This window comes from Miniopterus schreibersii, assembly GCF_964146895.1.
Source record: "Miniopterus schreibersii genome assembly, chromosome: Y".
Classification (NCBI taxonomy): domain Eukaryota; kingdom Metazoa; phylum Chordata; class Mammalia; order Chiroptera; family Miniopteridae; genus Miniopterus; species Miniopterus schreibersii.
Genome location: NC_138120.1, coordinates 6333221 through 6348502, shown reverse-complemented (window position 1 = coordinate 6348502; position 15282 = coordinate 6333221). Strand labels below are relative to the sequence as shown.

Sequence of the window (15282 nt, the reverse complement as noted above, 5' to 3'; positions counted from 1 at the left end):
CTGGAAGTCCTAGACACAGCCATCAGACAAGAAGAAAAGATAAAAGGCATCCAAACTGGAAATGAGAAAATAAAATTCTTATTGTTTTCAGATGACATGATATTGTACATAGAAAATCCTAAAGACTCAATCAAAAGACTGCTTGATTGAATCAATGAATTTTTCAAGATTGCAGGATATAAAATTAACACACAGAAATCAATCGCATTTTTATACACCAACAATGAACTCTCAGAAAAGGAAACTAAAAAAAAAAATACCATTTTTCATTGCAACAAAAAAATAAGATACCTAGGAATAAACTTAACCAAGAATATAAAAGACCTGTACTCGGAAAAGTATGGTACAATGAAAAAAGAAATGGAGGAAGATGCAAACAAGTGGGAGAATATACCATGTTCATGGATTGGAAGAATTAATATCATTAAAATGTCCTTACTACCCAAAGCAATCTATAAATTCCATACAATTTCTATTAAAGTACCAACAGGTTATTTCACAGAGCTAGAATAAATATTTCAAAAATTCATATGGAATCAAAAAAGACCCCAAATAGCTGCAGCAATGTTGAGAAAAAAGAACAGAGTTGGAAGGGTTACTTTACTGGATATCAAACTATACTTCAAAGCCAATGTAATCAAAAGAGCCTGGTATCAGTACAACAACAGACATACAGATCAATGGAACAGAACAGAGACACCAGAAATAGGTCCAAGCCATTATGGTCAATTAATATTTGGCAAAGGAAGCAAGGGCCTACAATGAAGTAAAGACTGTCTCTTAATAAATCATGTTGGAAAAATTGGACAGGTACATACAATAAAATGAAACTACACCACCAACTCACTCCATACACAAAAATAAATTCAAAATGGATAAAAGACTTAAATGTAAGTTGCAAAACCATAAAAATCCTCGAAGAAAACATAAGCAGTAAAGTCACAGACATCTCATGTACTGGAATTTTCACCAATACATCTGCTAGGGCAAGAGAAACAAAAGAAACAAATGGAACTACATCAAACTAAAAAGCTCCTGTGCAGCAAAAGAAAACATCCTCAAAATAAAAAGGAACCCCACTGAATGGGAGAACATATGTTTAAAGGATACATATGATAAGGGTCTAATTTCTAAAAGTACGAAGAACTCATACAACTCAACAACAGGAAAACAAACAAGAAATTAATAAAATGGACAAAGGATCTGAATAAAAATGCTTTAAAGTGGACATACAGATGGCCTAAAGACGTGAAAAATGCTCAGTGTTGCTAATCATCAGAGATACAAGTTAAAACCACAATGAGGTATCACTTCACACCTGTCAGAATGGCTACCCTCAACAAATCAACAAATGACAGACAGTGGAGAGGGTGGAGAGAAAGGGGGACCCTGTACTCCGCAGGTGGGTGTGCAGACTGCCAAGCCACTATGGAAAACAGTATGAGGATTCCTAAAAAAATTAAAAAAGAAACTACATTTTGACCCAATGATCCCACTTTTAGGAATATATCCTAAGAATCCTGAAACACTAGTCAGAAAGAATATATGCACCCCTATGTTTATAGCAACATGATTTACAATAGCTAAGATCTGGAAACAGCCCAAATGCCTGCCAATCATTAAATAAATGAGTAAAAAGTCTGTGATACATTTACACTATGGAATACTGGGCAGCTGTAATAAGTCAGGCCGAGAAAGACAAACATCACAAGATCTCACTTATATGTAAAAGTTAAAGAACATAATAAACTGATAAATAAAATAGATTAAATGACATAGAAGCATGGAACAGACTGATGTGTTTCAGATGTAAGACAGAGTTGAGTGGGTGGGTGGGGAGAGGTTAACCATTGTATTTATATGTATATATACATACCCATGGACACATACAATAATGTGGTGAAGGCCTTGGGTGGGGAGTAGGTCGGCAATAGAAGGGGTTAATAGGGGAAAAAGGGGACATCTTTAATATTTCCAAGAGTAAAGATAAATTAAAAAATAGAATACAATAAAATAAAATTGAATTAACAGAAAGCTTATCCTGACTGGAAATTAGAAACTTCTAGGTCAGGCTCATATAAAATATCTTCCCTACAGGAAGTTAATAAAAAATATTAGAGACTTTACCTGAATTAAAGAAGGCTTCCAAAGCTAATAAATGCTATCACCATTTCTTCCTCTTGTAGAGCTCCTTCACTATCCTCTTTGTTCTCTGAGCTTCCTTGTTCAGACTTGCCCCTACCTTCTTCCTTCTCCTTGTGTATCTCCTCCACTACCACTCCACACTGACCTGGAGCAAAATGACAATAGAAATTCAGAGAAAGATCCTGGAATTCTAGCAACTATTTTCAGGAAAAAGATTGCTTCAGGTAAAGGGAAACCAGTGATTTTCTATGTTCCTTGGACTAGAACATAATTAAGATACCTTACTTAAGTTTTCCCTTACCCTTTCCAGGACCCCCAGGAGTTTTCAAAGGAATTTGATTTATCTATAAGAACATATAATCATGGGAATTCTGACCTATTCCAATTAATACTGCTACTGTTTTCTGAGAGTAAGGCAATAGAATAGTTAAATAACATTTGCTGGAATACTCCTGGTAGAGGATTTTTAAAACACAGACATACCTGGAAAATTAATTCATAAGGTTTTCCAAGCCATACCTGAGCTTTTTCTCTGGGAAAGGTACTATACAAAGATTCTGCAGTATAAAAGAGAGCCTGATGAACCAGTGCTTGATTTTTTTCAATTTTGGAAAAACTTTCAAACAATACTCAGTTTTGTCTCTGGACAGACTTAAGTATCATCACAATGATCCCTTATTAAATTTGGCATTTTGGGAAGGACTAGATGATGAGCTTGTAACTTTAATCAAACAATATACATTATACTGGCAGATTATAGATGCTGGGTATCCTGGCTGATCAACTATCTAAAACAGTTCAAAAGAGATTAAAAGATAAAGCTGCCAAAATTCTGAATGTAAAGCTCCAACAATTAAGCATCCAAGTCAGATCTACTCAGAAATCTCTTAGACAAGGGGAAAGATGAGTTTGTTTGTACTGTAAAAAAACAGGTGATGATAAGAAGAATTGTATAAAACTGAAGTGGGATTTACAAAGAGAAAGTAACAGAAGCAAGCAAAGGGCTGCTCCAAGGACTATGAGAGGGTATTTCCCCTTCTACTTACTAATACTTTAGGAGAAACTGAAATTATCATTAAAGGGGAAATTACTAAGCCTTGTAGACACTGGGGCTACTTCATTCATTGTTAACCCTACACAACTAAGTTGTCCTCTCTCTTGGAGTAAAGCTTCTGTGCAAATTGTAGGGATATCCAACCAACCAATGACTATTTTTAAATCAGAAACTGTCCCCTTTCAACTAGGGGATGTTATGGCGCAATGTATATTTTTACTGGTTAGCTCAGCCCCAATTTACCTGATAGAGATTTTCTTGAAACCCATGATGCCCACATATATTTCCCCAGAAAGGGTTAAATGTATTTAGAACTAAATAAATCAGATACTGAACCACTGGAAAAATTATGACATTAAACTTCCACCAGAGGAAAATAATCTTGAAACCGAGCATTTGTTGCAGGATGTGCCAGTCAATGCAACTTCAGGCCATTTCTAGTACAGATATTGGTAAAATCAAGTAAGCCATTCCTATTAAAATAACTACTAATAATACTTTGCCTCTGCCTAATGTTTGCCAATATTCTTTAAGACCTAATACTCTAGCTGGAATTAAGCTCACTATACAAGATTTAAAAGGGGACTTGTCATTTTATATACAAGCCCATGCAATTCTCCTTCCAGTAAACAGGCTAAATGGAATAGGATGGAGATTTGTACAGAATCCCAAAACTATAAATAAGTTAGTTATTCCAAGACATTTTGTGGTTTCAAACCCACATACTTTATTATCAGTCATTCCTGTGGACTGCCAGTATTTTTTTGTAATAGATTTATGTTGTGCCTTTTTCAGCATTCCAGTAGAAAAATATAGTCAATTTCTCTCTGCCTTCATGTGAGAATATTACCAATATACTTATACAGTAATAGTACAGGGATATACAGAAAGTACCACCTATTTCTCTCAGATATTAAAGGCTGATTTAATTGATGTTAAACATGTTAAATTTCCTAGAGATTTCACTCTAATCCAATATATGGACAATTTACTTTTATGCTCTAGTATATTACTAGACTCCTTAAAGGACACTGTTTACTTATTAAAGCAGCTAGCTATAAAAAGACATAAAGTCTCAAGAGATAAGCTTCAATTCTGCTTACCTTAAGTAAAACATCTTGGGCCATCTTGCTATTAGAGACTTGAACATCTTTGTTGCTTGTGGGAGTGAGTCTGTTTGGGTACCACTGAAATAAGCATTTTCAGAAGCACCCACAGGAGAATGAAATGTGGTAAAAAGCTTTATTTGCATGGGATTACATTCCTCAGGTTGTAACATTCCCTGCTCCTTAACACAGTCCTGGAAAAGGTGCAACTGGAGTTCTACTAGGGCCAAATCAGGGCCAGCGTCCAGAGTGTCCTTTCCATGATGGAGCTGAGTCCAAATCAGTATGTTATTTAAAGTCCGTTAGTCCATTGTGTGGGTCACACATGACCATGGCCATGTGGGCACAAGGGAATGCACCTCTTGCAAAGGAGTCCCAAGAGGCCAGACAACCAAAGTCCAAGAGAGAAAGATACCAAGAGAGCATGCTCCTTTGTGAAAAGTTTAAATATTTAGGTTTCATGTCCTTGCAGTGACCACATCTAACTTGGCCACTGGCTTGCTTTCAGGTGTGACTGACAATGAAGCATCTTCCCACATCAATTAGACCTTTTAGGATATGATTCCAAACTGCCTTTGTCCAGTTCCCTTCTCTAATCTGGTTAGAGGAGACAGACTTGAAGAATGCTAAATTAGAAAAGCTGTATAAATGGCATGCCTATATTATCTGGTCTTCCCATTATTCCTTTCTTGTTAATAATAACCAGGTTATTACAATGGTATCAAAGCTACCCCTCCCCCCCCAGAAACATGGAACCACTTTAAAATCATATAAAGGAGAAATGGGCAAAGGTTGCTGTCTTCTGTAACTACTTCCTACTGTCAATGGGCAGAGACCTCCATATCCCAAGGCTTAGATGTTCTCCACATCGAACAGAGGAAGGGGAAGCAAAAAGGAAAAGGAGTTTTGTGCAGGGAAGGAGAATTTTGCAAAGTTCAGGTCATTCTGCTGTCCAGGAGGTTGACAGGTTGCACAAGTCTGCATCCTTGTTGTGTTCTGGAAATGACAAACTTGACAAGAAGGTTAAGTAGCAAAATTGAAAAGTGAGGAGACTTATAACAACTAAAGGTCTAGTGAAAGGCAAACACCTATGTGACAAAGGGAAAGACTAACTTACAGTTTCCCTAATTAGGTTGGAAAAGTGGCTTTCCTGGAGGCAGGTGTCCATACTCATTTGAAGATCTTTTGGTGGGTATACATGTTCATCATATTTAATCTAAATTAAACTAAGGGAAATATTTTAAGATTTCCCCTGTGAGAAACTATGGGCTTTTTCTATCTGACCTGTTTGGGCAGACAAGGAAAAACAGTTTCAAGTGAAGCTGATAAATCATTCATATTGCATTGACTCAACCATAAGTCCAAACCACTGAGTCTCACTGCAGAAGAAAGTGATGCCAATGAATTCTAAACTGAGGCCTATATTGTGTGCACAAATAATTAGGTAAACAATGGCATAGGTACACATTCTATGAAAATAGAAGCAAATGAAACACAAAGATTAATGCATACAGCAAATCATAAACAGTTGTGAAGAAGCTTTACTTGGAAAGAAAGCCAGCAGTGACAATCTGACAGATTGTCTGAAGTTAGAACATTTCTGGTGATGCCATCAGGTGTTCAGGTCTCTATGGCATATACAAACTGCCTGAAAATAAAAACTTTGAAGGCAGTTAATTGTATTGGAGTCCAATATTTAAAATTGGGCATTGCAGTTTCCATTAAGGCAAAATTTTTTCCTTAAAATTACCCTCATGTTTAAAGAAACTGTATTAAGTCTAGTTTTAATTTGGCTTGATTATTTGCATAAACAAAACAGGAGTAGCAACTGATCAAACTGATCACATAAGGTTTCTCAAATTTACTTTGCTGGAATTTCATTTATTTAGTTTGAAATCCAGTGAGCAATCATCCTCTCATGGCCAATGCCACATAGTTGCCATCAGGCAGTGCCCAGAATACCGGTTTGGGTCATGTCCTCAAGTCTGTGAGGTCCCTAAAGGCATTTTGAGGTATCTTTTTTCTATCTTTAAGGAAAGTGACCTTTGTCCCTTCCCTGGAAAGACTGTTGTGAACCATGTGACCAAGCAAGTTATCAGGCCTTTTTCTTGCAAGTGACTTCTGATGGGCTTCGAAAAGTTTGAAAGTCAATCTCAATTAATTAAGGCCTTCTGCTGGCATCCAGAATCCAGGTGTGTCTACCATAGACATAGCATTCCAGTCAAAACCTTAGTCAATAAAACGGTATAGTTTGTAATTGGTCTTATTGGATTAATGCAAAGAAATGCATTACCATAACTCACTCATTAAGAATTTCCAAATTCTGGAGGGATCAGGTGGGAAAGGAAAAAGCTAAAAGTGAGCAATTAGCATTCCCTAGATTGGCAGACACATTTCACAATAATTTAGAAACACAGGCTTTCTTATTGACACACAATAACATACACTAATTTAGTAAATCACAAGTGAATTGAGTTAAGCTGATTGGCTTAAATAGCTTAGGCTCAGAGAAGAAGTAATTTAACTCACTGACTTAGTAATGACAGGTGAACTGAATTAAACAGATTGGTGCAGTTAAGCTTAGGCTCAGATGGGATCTATTTTATTTATTATTAATTAATTAATCAACTAATTAATTTTTAGTTGGGTACAAGGAGAGCTCACAAACAATAACAAAATGACCAGGTTTAGCACAAAAAAAATTTAAAAAAAAATCTTTATTGTCGAAAGTATTTCAGACATCTCATTTATCCACCATTGATCTCCTGCACCCCCCATCCACCCCACCCCTGAGCTTTCCCCTTACCAATGTCAGTGTCCATGGGTTATGCTTATAAACTTATATGTTTATAATCCCTCCTCACATTCCCCCCCATCCCCACCTTCCCTCTGAGATCCCTCAGTCTGTTCCATGCTTCTATGTCTCTGGATCCATTTTGTTCATCAGCTTATTTTGTATATTACATTTCACATATAAGAGAGATAATGTGGTATTTGTCTGTTTCTGACTGGTTTATTTCACTTAGCATACTACTTTCCAGTTTCCTCCATGCTGTACCAAAGGATAAGAGATTCTTCTTTTTTACAGCTGCATAGTATTCCTTGGTATAAATTTGCTACAGCATTATTAGCAACTCATCTAGTGATGGGCACTTGGGCTGTTTCTAGATCTTAGCTATTGTAAATTGCAGTACTATGAACATAGGAATGCATAATTTCTTTGCGATTAGTGTTTCCGGTTTCTTAGGATATATTCCTAGAAGTGGGATCATTGGGTCAAATGGCAGTTCAATTTTTAATTTTTTCAGGAAACTCCATACTGCCTTCCACAGTGGCTGCACAAGTCTGCATTCTCATCAGCAGTGTACCACAGTTTCCTTTTCTCTATATCCTTATCACCACTTGTCATTTGTTGATTTGTTGATGGCAGCCATTCTGACAGGTGTGAAGTGATACCTCATTTTAGTTTTAATTTGCATCTTTCTGATGATTAGTGGCTTTTGAGCATTTTTTCATAAGTCTCTTGGCCATCTGTATGTCCTCTTTGAAGTGTTTATTTAAGTCCTTTGCCTATATTTTAATTGGGTTGTTTGTCTTTTGTTAAGTTCTATGAATTCCCAGGTGTGTCATTGGCAAATGTGTTCTCCCATATAGTGGGATCCCTTGTTGTTTTGTTGATAGTTTCTTTTGCTGAGCAGAACTTTTTTATTTTGATGTAGTCCCATTTGTTTATTTTTTCCTTTGTTTCTCTTACCTTAGGAGATCTATCAGCAAACATAATGCTAGAAGAGATGTCTAAAATTTTGCTTTGTACATTTTCTTCTTGGATTTTATGGTTTCACATCTTACATTTAAGTCTTTTACTCATTTTGAGTGTATTTTTCTGTATGGAGTAAGTTGGTGATCTAGTTTTTATTTTTTTGCATGTACCTGTCCAATTTTCCCAACACCATTTATTAAAGAGGCTGTCTTTACTCCAGTTTATGTTCTTGCCTCCTTTGCCAAATATTAACTGACCATAATGGCACCGGTCAATTTCTGGGTTCTCTGTTCTGTTCCACTGACTTATATGTCTTTTCTTGTGCCACTGCCAGGTTGTTTTGATTACAGTGGCTTTGCAGTATAACTGGGTATGTAGTATTGTGATCCATCCAACTTTATTTTTCTTTCTCAAGATTGCTGTGGCTCTTCAGGTTGTTTCTTGGTTCCATATAAATTTTTGAAGTGTTTATTCTAGATCAGTGGAATATGCTGTTGGTATTTTAATAGGGATTGTATTGAATTTATAGATTGTGGTTAGTGTGAATATTTTAATAATCTTAAATCTTCCAATGCATTAACGCTGTACATTCTTCCATTTTATATCTCCCTCTATCTCTTTTTGCAATGTCCTATGGTTTTTTGAGCACAGGTTTTTTTACCTTCTTGGTTGAGTTTATTCCTAAATATCTAAATTTTGGTTGCAATGGTAAATGGGATTGTTTTTGTTTAATTTCTCCCTCTGAGAGTACATTATTGGTGCATAAAAATGCTATTGATTTCTGTGTGTTAATTTTGTATCCTGCTACCTTGCCAAATTCATTGATCAAATCTAGCAGTCTTTTGGTTGAGTCTTTAGGATTTTCTAAGTACAATACCATGTCATCTGAAAACAATGAGAGTTTTATTTCCTCATTTCCAATTTGGATGCCTTTTATCTTTTCTTCTTGTCTGATGGCTGTGTCTAGGACTTCCAGTACTATGTTGAATAAGAATGGTGAAAGTGGACACCCCTGTCTTGCTCTTGTTCTTAGGGGAAATGGTTTTAGTTTTTGCCCATTGAGCATGATGTTGGCTGTAGGTTTGTCATATACAACCTTTATTACATTGAGGTATGATAATTCTATTCCTACTTTGCTGAGAATTTTTATTAAAAATGGGTGTTGGATTTTGTCGAATAATTTTTCTGCATCTATTGATATGATCATGTGATTTTTGCCTTTCCATTTGTTTATGTGATGTATCATATTTATTGTTTGTGAGTATTGTACTAGCTTGCACCCCTGGAATAAGTCCCACATGGTTGTGCTGTATGATCTTTTTAATATATTGCTGGATCTCATTTGCTAATGTTTCATTGAGGATTTTAGCATCTATGTTCATCAGAGATATTGGCCTGTAATTCTCTTTATTTGCAGTGTCTTTACCTGGTTTTTGAATTAGGCTAATGCTGGACTTGTAAAAAGCATAGAAGTGTTTCTTCCTCTTGGATTTTTAAAAATAGTTTGAGGACAATTGTTGTTAGTTTTTCATTGAATATTTGGTAAAACTCCCCTGTGAAGCCATATGGTCTAGGGCTTTTGTGTGTTGGGAGCTCTTTGATTACTACTTCAATTTCATCAGCAGTTATTGGCCTATCTAGGTTTTCTGATTCTTCCTGACTGAGTTTTGGAAGGTTGTATTTTTCTAGGAATTGTCCATTTCATCGAGGTTGTCCAGCTTGGCGACATATAGTTGTTCATAGTACTTTCTTACAATCCTTTGTATTTCTGTTGGGTCAGTTGTTATTTCATCCTTTTCATTTCTTATTTTGTTTATATGGGTCATCTCTCTTTGTTTCTTGAGTCAGGCTAAAGGTTCTTCAATCTTATTTATCTTTTCAAAGAACTAGGCTTTGGTTTCACTGATCTTTTGTATTTCTACTTTAACCTTTATTATTTCATTCCTTCTACTTATTCTGGGCTATTCTTTCTAAATTTTTATGGTGTAGGGTTACACAGTGTATAAGAAGTTTTTCTTGTTTTTGAAGTATTACTATGAACTTGCCTCTTAGGACTGCTTTCATCGTGTCCCATAGATTTTGCGTTGCTCTGTGTTCATTTTCAATTGTTTCCAGGAACTTTTTTATTTCTTTCTTGATCTTTTTGACAACCCATTCATTGTTTTAAAAATGGCATTTAGCCTCCATGTGTTTGAATTTTTTTTAGTGTTTTTATTGTAGTTGATTTATAATTTTATGCCACTATGGTCTGGGAAGATGCTTGATACGATTTCAATCTTCTTGAAATTGTAGAGAAATTGTTGTTTGTCCTAACATGTGGGCTATCTTTGAGAATGTCTCATGTGCACTTTAGAAGAATGTGTATTCTGAAGCTGTGGGGTAGAATGTTCTGTAAATGTCAATTAAATCCATCTGAACTAGTGTTTCATTTAGGGTCATTGTTTCCTTGTTGATTTTTTGTCAGGAAGACCTACCCAGTGAATTCAGTGTGGTATTAAATCCCCTAGAATGACTGTATTGCTATTAATCTCTCCCTTAAAGTCCCCTAGAAGTGTATTTTGTTTTTGTTTTTTTAATTTAGTTACTCCTATATCGTGTGCATATATGTTTATCAGGGTTATATCCTCTTGTTGGATCGATCCTTTTAGTGTTAGTGTTCTGGTGTGACCTGAGACAGACGACCACCAGAGTCTGTGTTTGAATTTTGGAGCCTTTATTAGCTGGCCAGCGGCTACAGTTGCAGCGTCTCACCCATGTAAGAGCTGAGGTACAGCCCTGACCCTCAGTTCTTCCCACATTTTATACTCAGTAACTACAAAGGCAACTACGGTAAAGGGGCTTCTAATAATTTGATAATTTGTTAGGTTGTCAATTTTTGTAACATGAAACAAGGTGGGGGGACCCTTAGTAACATAAAAGGGATGATTTAAATACAATGTCTTACAATGAGTTATGGGGTTATGCTTGACCGGAGTGTGGCTGGTTTGTTTTGTTTTTCTAAAGGACTTCAGAGGGAGTGGTAATTATTGGGCTAGCTTGTCAGGCCTTGTCCTGTACAACAGGGATCTTTTTCTACCTTTACTGTTAGTTCCTTAGGTGTTCTTCTGGCCATGGTGGCCAGAACATTAAGTAATGACTTTTCATGTCTCTTGTTATGGTCTTCATTTTGAAGTCTATTTTGTCTGATATGAGAACTGCTACCCCAGCTTTTTTTTTTTTTTTAATTTCCATTTGCATGGAAATTTTTTCCATCCTTTCACTGTTACCCTGTGTGAATCTTTTGTTTTGAGGTGGTTCTCCTGTAGACAGCATATATTTGTGTTATATTTTCTTATCCATTCAGCTACTCCATATCTTTTTATTAGTAAAAAGATTTAATCCCTTTACATTTAAGGTTATTATTGATACTTATCTATTTCCATTTTAATTCTTTATTCCTGTTCTCTCTCTCTCTCTCTCTCTCTCTCTCTCTCTCTCTCTATTTCTCCTTCTGATTACAGCAATTGCTTTAATGTTTCCTGTAATGCTGGTTTGATGGTGATAAACTCTTTTAGCCTTTTTGTTTGTTTGTGAAACTCTTTATTTTGTCATTTATCTTTAATGATAATCTTGCTGGATAGAGAAGTCTTGGTTTCACATCCTTGTTTTGCATTATCCTGAATACTTCATGTCATTCCCTTCTGGCTTGTGGAGTTTCTGATGAGATGTCAGCTGAAAGCCTTACATGGCCTCCTTTGTGGGTAACAGATTGCTTTTCTTTAACTTCCTTTAAGATTCACTCTTCGTCTTGAATTTTGGCATTTTATTTATGATGTGTCTGGGTGTGTCCCTCTTTGGATTCTTCTTGTTTGAGATTTTCTGTGCCTCCTGAACTTGTATGACTTTTTTCTTTACCAGGTTAGGGAACTTTTCTGCCATTATTTCTTCAAACAGGTTCTCTAACCCTTGCTTACTTTCCACCTCCTCTGGTACTCCTATAATGCAAATATTGTTATGTTTCATTTTGTTCCCCAGCTCCCTTAAAATGTCCTATTTTTTAATTGTTTTTTCTTATTTAGTTCTCTCATTGAGTGTTTTTTTTCTACCGTCTTCTAATTTGCTGATCTGATCTTCACCTTCCTCTAATCTGCTGTTTATTTTTACCAATGTATTCTTTATTTCTGCTATGTTATTCTTAATTTTCTTCATAATTTTCATATCTTTATTTGTGCTGTTGAGCATCCTTACAATCAGTATTCTGGACTCTATATCTGATAGACTGCTTATTTCCATTTCATTTAGCTCTTTTTCTGCAGACTTTTCTTGTTCTTTCATTTGGGGATTTTTTTTTGTCTCCCCATTTGGCTACCTGTTTTGTTTTGTTTCTGAGTATTAGGTAGATCTGCTGGGACTCTCAGTATTTTTGGAGGGTCTCTTGTGCAGGACAATGTCAGACACGGTTTGTGACTGGCCCTGAGTACCCTGTTTGGAGCTTTCAACCACCCTCTACTTGAGGTCTCCTTTGTTGGTGTTGGGTATGGTTTGACAGGACCAAGATGCATACCAAAGTCTGCTTTTCCAAGGCCTCTGTTCCAAATTGGATCTGGCAAAGAACTCAAAGCCCTCTGAGATCTACCTCTGCCTGCAGGCTGATTAATCTGATTCTCTTAATGAGCCTCAGGCTGTAGAAATTCTTCTGGGTAGGGTAAGAGATTTTCAGGCAGGGTGGGGCAATTGCTTCCCACCTCAGGCAAAAGTAGCAAATCGTCCTCTGCAGTCTGGGAGAATGACTCAGTACAGGAATCCAGATGAACGCCTTCTGATCCCACTCTCCAGAGCCCCAAACCCTAGATTCTCCTCACAGAGCTCCAGTCCACTCTGCCCTCCCTTCGCTGGAGCCGAAGGTGAGTGGCTGACCCTGAACATTTGTGCATTGGCTCTTTAATTGGGTGGCTGCAGTTTCAGTCATCTCTCCTTGACATTCAGAAACCCAGCTGGTTTTCACAGCCAGATGTTAGGTAGGAAACTTTCACAGTTCTGGTGCTCTTGGCTAGGAAGCCCAGACTGGGTTTTAGGCCCCAGAATCCTTGGTGTGCACCCCCCAAAGCTGAGATCCCTCCTGACCTTCAGCTGCTGCTTCCTGTGGGAGCCCGACCAGCACTCTTGTGCCTCTGCACTTCCTACCAGTCTCTATGCTGTCTTCACTTTTCCTTCTTGGTTATGAGATTGCTCTTGTTTATCTTCAATTGATTATTCAGGATGTTTTTTTTATATTTTAGTTGTAATTCCAGTTTGGTCCTGCAAGGGTGTCAGTGTAGCTTCCACTCAGACTGCCTCCATCTTGATGTATTTTAACTTACACTCTCATTCTATGACAGAGCCGGTGCCCTTTGAGTAATGAAAATTGCACTGTTGTTCATTTTGGAGAGAGAAAAAATTATCCTACAGAATGGAGAGAGATTGGAAAGCTGAGGAAATGTTTTGCTTGGTTTTTGTTCATGTGCTAGGGGCTAGCATCTGCAGAAGATGCTCATTGACAGTCTCTGGGTCCAAAGACTTGTGTCTTGCCTCTCCTTTCCCATGCTGGTGCAGAGACCTTTTTAAAATAGCAATACAATTTTCCCAACTATGGAGAATTATCAATGCCAGTGTTGATCAGGCCTTTGGTGTTGGACTTATTTAATTCCACACAGGTAATTTTAATGACTCTGGTTTTATTGGAGGCTTTCATAAAAAACAAATCTGGCTTTTTTAACTGGTTTTTAATAGTTGAGTCAGTAATCTGTCACTGTAATATTTTTCAAACAGCTTCAGGCCCTTAAGAATCTTGATGATATCAGACTGAAAGGAACTAATATTTTCTGTTAATGTGGATAGATTAACAAAATCTCAAGCCTGGGTTTAAAGTCTTTTTTCAGTCAGTTCTCCAAATCAGGTAACAAAAACCCTTCATTCTCCTGAGGACTGTATATTTGAGCCTTTTCTATTAACCATGTGTGGAAACACAACATTACTGACAAGCAGCAACAATTACATGAATTTAAAACATCTTTGTGTTTGCAAAAGAAAACAGCATTATCAACAAGCATTGAAGACTTGCCACAGTTTGGTTCCATCGTCTGGTTATAAACTTTTGTCTCAAGCAATATGGCCACAGGGACTAGACTTACATTCTTTAAGCTTCAGCGGCTTCAATGACTATTTGCACCTTCAATCAAAATAGTGGAGTAGCAACCTTGTAGTTTCTGCCCTTAGCAATGAGCAGAAAGAGGGCAGGGCCATTGCATCTAGCAGAACTGGTTTAGCAGCTTTTCTCAAAGTATGTAATGGTGGATCCCTTCCTACTCCTACCTAACACAGTGATGAGGTCTGAGCAGTGACTTCCTCAAGCCTGCAGGATGGGGGGAATAAGGAGAGAACTTCCAGACAGCATTTTGGAAGGAGGGGTTCCAGTGAATGTTAACATGCTGTCTGAAAAAATAAGGAAGAGAGCTCTGTGCCCATAGCTTGGCTGGGCTGGGAGTTGGGTTTTTGGTGGCAGGCTTTAAAGGAGCTGAGGTGTGTTTTTCTGCTGGGTATATCACCCTTAACTTCCCTTCTTTTGACCCCTTAGCTTAGCACCTCCTAAATGTGAGCAGGGGCTCCAAAGACACTGTGAACAAGCTATCAGAATGGATGTGAGGTGCTGCAAAAGCATAATAAATCTGAGTGCCTGGGATGCTTTTCATATCTCCCACATCAGGCAAAAAAACCTACGATATTGGCACTCAGCATGTGTGTACCTCCCTTTAACCTTATGGGGGTTCTCAGACCCAATTATTGTGGGCTGCCATTGAGGAAGTACCAGCACTCCCCTTTGCTGGGACACGGGCAGCTTCCACTGCCCCGTCTGGGAACATGTCTAGAAGCCACATCCCCAGGGAGCCAACCCTGGATCTAAAACAGTAGCATCCTAGGTGCTAATAAGCACAGAGGAGAAAGTGAATTGCCCATATAGGAATTAGAATAGGGGAGAAAGAGAGAGATGAATTAAAGAATTCCCAGAATAGGGAGGGTAAATTCCATTTCTCACTAGGCTCTAGAGAATCAAGACCAGGTTTCCATTTTTTATGGAGCTTCAGGCCAGCAAGCAGCTCCAAGTGAGGTATTTGGCAGTCATATTTCACTTTATTTGCTGCTTCATTCTCTGAGTGCTGGCTTTGGCAGGGAGGGATGCCTTATACATGGTCCACAGGTGC

At 37.4% G+C, this 15282-nt stretch overlaps 1 pseudogene across 1 annotated transcript in view; it reads right to left on the bottom strand.

The window, feature by feature from the left end:
• Positions 1-2132: 2132 nt before the first annotated feature.
• LOC308551996 (WD repeat-containing protein 64-like) overlaps positions 2133-15282 on the bottom strand; it is a 36321-nt pseudogene continuing 23171 nt past the window's right edge. The window contains exon 5 of the transcript in view: positions 2133-2290. The product of the transcript in view is annotated as a WD repeat-containing protein 64-like (transcript). The remainder of the gene's footprint in view (positions 2291-15282) is intronic.